Source organism: Polyodon spathula, chromosome 1, assembly GCF_017654505.1.
Source record: "Polyodon spathula isolate WHYD16114869_AA chromosome 1, ASM1765450v1, whole genome shotgun sequence".
NCBI classification, from domain to species: domain Eukaryota; kingdom Metazoa; phylum Chordata; class Actinopteri; order Acipenseriformes; family Polyodontidae; genus Polyodon; species Polyodon spathula.
In genome coordinates, this window is record NC_054534.1 from 105,982,465 (window position 1) to 105,988,464 (window position 6,000).

Sequence of the window (6,000 nt, forward strand, 5' to 3'; positions counted from 1 at the left end):
GCAGGCTTTAGTAAAAGAGGATCTGTGTAGATAGCAGGTACCAGTAAAGGTTACTAGCAGGCTTTAGTAAAAGAGGATCTGTGTAGATAGCAGGTACCAGGAAAGGTTACTAGCAGGCTTTAGTAAAAGAGGATCTGTGTAGATAGCAGGTACCAGGAAAGGTTACTAGCAGGCTTTACTAAAAGAGGATCTGTGTAGATAGCAGGTACCAGGAAAAGTTTTTTTAGAAGGCTTTAGTAAAAGAGGATCTGTGTAGATAGCAGGTACCAGGAAAAGTTACTAGAAGGCTTTAGTAAAAGAGGATCTGTGTAGATAGCAGGTACCAGGAAAGGTTACTAGCAGGCTTTAGTAAAAGAGGATCTGTGTAGATAGCAGGTACCAGGAAAGGTTACTAGCAGGCTTTACTAAAAGAGGATCTGTGTAGATAGCAGGTACCAGGAAAAGTTATTTTTAGAAGGCTTTAGTAAAAGAGGATCTGTGTAGATAGCAGGTACCAGGAAAAGTTATTTCTAGAAGGCTTTAGTAAAAGAGGATCTGTGTAGATAGCAGGAACTAGGAAAGGTTACTGGCAGTAGGCTTTAGAAAAAGAGGATCTGTGTATATATGAAATATCAGTATAGCTGTGACCTGAAAATCAAGGTGTGTTTCCATGATAAGAGTGGCAATATAATCCATACAGTCTTATAACATTATTATGTATTGCTATATTGTTAATATATAAGTCAAAAACAGCTTTAGACAACCTTTAGTCCATTGTGATTTTGATTGACTATAGGGAAAAGGTTGATGAAAAGAATATTGTTAAATGACTGAGATACATGGTTTATTTGTCAACATTTTGAATTCAGAGAGGTATGATTTTTTTAAAGCAGCTGATGTCAATCATAACAACATTGAAAAAAAGGCACGGTAAACGACTGAGGTCACAAATCAAGTTTCTCTGTGATGTGTTGTGAAATCCAACAGGTGAAACAAACGTAGCTGCTATCTGAATGATTGTAAATGGTCTGTAATAGAACAGATATCACACAAATGTAAATCTTTTCACATTCATAGTTCACATTCAGTTACATCTCTTGTCCATTGATAGATTTATAGTTGATATTCATGAAACGGTTTTGGTATTTCGTATTTTGAAATGAGTAGAAGTTACAAAATGTAATTAATCAAAATTCATGAGTTAACAATTTGTGAATATGGCTGATGGATTCATGTGTCAAATGAAACCTGACACAATTTAACATTTAGTTCATATTAAAAAATGTAATCAATGGTCTGGGGAAAAACCTCAGTGTCACAAAGTATCATTTAACAGTGGGTTAAAATATAGAGTTACTCCCCCCACCCCCATCCCCCACACATACACTTCTATTTTCTGTCGAAGCTGTCCAAATCAAATCATCAAAATACAAATTTCATTGTTTTATTTTATTTGTTTTCTGTCAAACGTCTCCAAGTGTTCCCTGTAGCATTCCGCACTCTTTGCAGTTTGCCGTTGATAACTACAGACAGTATATTGAGTTATGAATAAAATCTCTTTTGTTGAGGTTTGCTGAAATGTTATTGCTCTCCAATCCCACATTAGATTAGAGAGGACTGCACTGACATTTAAATGATTTCATTTGGTGGGAGAATATAAATTGAAGCATTATGTCAAAGGTCTCTGGAGGAAACTAGAATAAGCAGAAAAAGATTACGCTGGTAAGCAAGTTACATACTTCATAGATATGGATTGACAGAGACAGTTCTATTGCAGCATCAGTGTGTCTTTGAGGCTCAAGTCAATGGATTCCCTAACTTTGTAAGTTTAGCTGTACATGTGTGTGTATTTAATAGTAATTACTTTTTATTTTACTCCTAGGAGCTGAAAAACTAAATAATAAGCAAAATATAACAGTGTGTACATTTGAACGAAGGATGAAATAGAAATGGTGGAAATGACAAATGAGGAATTTGTCAAGGCACAGACTAGAGGGGAGGCATGCCTTGATTTACACATAGAATTGTGAGGGTCAGGGAACAACTGCAAACCCAGTACATTTGCTGCTTCTGCCTACTATAACATAATGTTTAAGAGATACAAATGGCAAAATCATTTAACTTTCTTATATAGTAGTGTTGCAATTACTCAGAAAAAAACTTTTCTTTACCACATGTGCTGTTTTCAAAGTGCAACATATTGCCTCACACCATTGTTTTTGTAACTTCAAGTTGCAGTACCCTTTTTCATTTTTAATGGGTGCATTATTGTCTTGAAAGATGCTAGTGCCATCAATGTACATCCACAGCATTGATGGGTGGACTTGATCAACAAACATGCTTATGATAACTACTCCATTAGTTTGGACCCAGGGTATAGTAGACAAACATGCCCCATACTAGCTCAATCATAAAAGATATTAATGCTAAATCATGTTTCTCTCAACTAAGAAAAATAAATAAGTAAGGGGTCATGTTATTATTTAGTGTTTGTTTTACAGTAGGACTAGCAGTATTACAGTTCAATCAAAGCTGCTTACCATATAATTTAACTGCGGCAGATGTCTTTATAGCTTTGAAATAGTATAGTTCAGCATGAAAACAGGCAATAAAGGTAAGCCATGTTGATGTATTACTAGTGTTAGAAACTAAGCTGTAAAGGAACCCACAAGTCATTTATCTATTAAAGAAAGATTAGACAGTGACAAATATTTCCCTTTTAACTCCATGTGTTATTTTAACATTTTTCACATGCCAAATTTCACTGCTGGGCAACAAAGCAAGTTGCAGTTTGTATTATTTTACTTTCACACTTGGGGTTACGTTTGTTAATATTTATTACAGAGCAATTGGTTTAGGACAAAAAAAACGAACACGAAATCCATAAAGTCCTTTCATTTCATATTCTCTGCAATGTCTAGATGCAAGGCTAACATTCACCTTTGAAACAGCGACGGGTTTAGTTTTAGCCAAAGCAGTTTTATTTATTATTATTCTGAGTTACAAATACTAAAAGGCATACATTTCTGTATGTATTTATTTATTAACCATAATTGTTATTTGGAAGTTGAATTTGAATAATTATCTTTCAGTAAATATCATGACAGCAATAACAACAATACGATCACTCTTCATATAAGCCCCCAGAACCTCTCAGAATCTCATTGCAACCCCCCTGGTTACAGAACGCATTAACAGGTGATGAAAACGAATACCCGCCTTGCTTACTAGCAGCCTAAAGCCTGCCAATAACTACCAATACCTTCCAATGTCTTTATTCCTTGTCTTGAAATGATTGTAGCTGGTGGAATTTTAGATTACATGAAACAGGCTTTTAAAAAAAAATAGTGTTGTATTGAATGTTTCTAATGTGTTTTATAAGACTCTTGGAGAACATCTGCCATTACTGTTATTTGAGTTCTTCTAATTACATGGTAAAAGCACAGCAGACAGTTAGACTGAGCAACTGAAAGAAGTTGTAGAAATCCCAAAACCTTCCGGAATGATAAAAGAGAAGGCATGGACAGTGTACTTTAAACCAGCCTAACTGGCATTGAGTGAGCTCAACTTCAATACCTTTATCTCGCTTCTGGTATGGTATGAGGCACTCACTAGTTAAGTCAACCCATCCTACCTGGCAGTATCAACACAGTTGTCAAATATAACACTTAAATACATTGGTTATCAGTCTGTTAGTCCCTTAAATAGACGTTGATCTTCATTGCAGTATTTTACCCAGACCTGTTAGTTAGGAGAACATGTTACTTAGGAGAAGCACTGGCTGACTAACTAAGGTATGTATTTTTTTGCGAAATAATCTCAAGAAGTCTTCTTTTATGTTTTATATACCTTTTGAGACATCCCTCAACAATTCGATTGATTCATGGCAACAAGGGAAAGACCTCATGACAGCATGGAGAGACAGGTGGCAGGAGGAAAGAGACCCCATTGGGGCTGGCAAGGGTTAGCTACCCTGGTCGGCAGTATCCAGCTCTATGTTTTCAAAGGTAAGCAGTATGCTGGAGATACCCACCCAAGGATTCTAAGAAATTAAAGAGAAAAATACCCCTAGAGTCTGCGAGAGTGGGGGCGGAAGATGACTCAACTTTGGATAACATGGTTAAAAATTTAGAAACGGAAATGGATATGAGAATGGAAAGTAACTCATAAAAGACTAGTTCCAGATCTGCAGTTAGCAAAGACATGGAACTCCAGGTTTGTGTCTGCGGCTGGAGCAAGGCGACAACGGTCAGGGGTTTGAAGATTCATCAAGGGAGAATGAAATGTTTGAGGGAGACGGGACAAGGGCCTCGCATTGATCAGTACTTCTTACGAAGTCAGTCAAGTCAGTCGAATGAAATCCAGCAACAGGATGCAAACCACAGTTCGCAGGATATCAGCACCCCTGTCGTAGATGTGAGGAGGACTTGTGTGGATACAACTAGTGATGAACCTAATGATCCTTGAGAACCCGGTCAGATGAACCAGCGTAAGAGAGAAAAGAACCTCAACGGGCACAAGCCTGGAGTTAAATGGTCAAGAGCTTGTGAGGAGACTGCGTGGGACACAGTAAACACGGATCTCTGTTTTACTTTGGAAAGGTTAAATGGAACAGTTGAAAAGAAGCTGGATAAATTTGGGGACATCATCTACACATATGGAAGCGAGAGGTTTGGTTGAAAAAAGTAAGGAAAAAGTACAAACTATTCCTGGAAAGTTTAGATGGCAGCAGGAGATTGAACGCTTAGTTACAGAAAGGAGGCACATTCCTGGATTTGGCTAATGCATATGGTTCAGTGCCAGATGAACTTCTTTGGGCAGCATTTGATTTTTTCAGCGTACCGATGACAATAACAAATTTAGCGAAAGCCTACTTTGGAGATTTGCAATTTAGTTTTTCAACTTCAGAATTCAGCACTACATGGCAATGCCTAGAAGTTGGAATAATGGCAGGATGTACCATTTCTCCACTGGCTTTTACCATGGCAATGGAATTAATTATTAGGGCATTAAAATGGGTAGTGGTTGGAGAGCGCTTGGCTTCTGGAATGCGACTACCACCAATTCGAGCATACATGGATGACATGACAACAATGACTACAACCGTAGCCTGCACTAATCGTTTTTTGGGCAAATTAACCAATAACATTGAATGGGCATGAATGCATTTCAAGCCCATTAAATCAAGGAGCATTTCTATAATTAAAGGCAAAGTAGTAGATAAAAGGTTCTACATTGATGGTGAGGCAATACCAACAGTGTCCGAGAAGCCAGTGAAAAGCCTAGGGAGATGAAATGACGGGGATCTAAGACACAGTTTGTGTGGGAGAAGTTAGACAGCAAGGAGTGGAAGGGTTGAAGAGCATAGACACAGTGCTTTACCAGGCAAACTGAAACTCTGGTGCTTTCAGTTTGGTCTACTGCCAAGACTGCTGTGGCCTCTGACTATATACGAGGTTTCCTTGTCAACAGTTGAGAAGCTGGAAGCTTTAATCAGTTCATATGTCAGGAAATGGTTGGAACTTGTCATGGGCTAGTCAACGAAACACCAAGGACGGTAGGTGCCCACTTGAAGACCCCAGAGATGTACACTACTTAGCTCAATCCAAACGGTTGTCATGCTGATGCGCTGGCGAGACCGCATTGGGTTGATCCCCGGTGCCAGCATCGCAGCCGTTGTGTGTGCTGATCCCTGGAGCCAGCATTACACTTCAGCAATCAATGCCAGACAGAAAGATATCTACATCATCAGATGAAAAACTACGCAAATGGATGGAGATGCAGATGCAGGATTAGTTTTCTGCAAAGCTACGTCTTAGTTGGTGCTTATCTTGGCGAGAACCGAGTTCAAATCAGCATGAAGTTCAACATCTACTCTCATGTAATTTAAATCTAGAACCCTATAAACATGTTATCGGATTGCATGCCAGGTCTGTCCAATCACATGGCCAGCACTGTTTATAAAGTCTTTTTATTGAGATGAATGTCCTGTAGATTGTTGTAAGCAGTTGACACATTTTC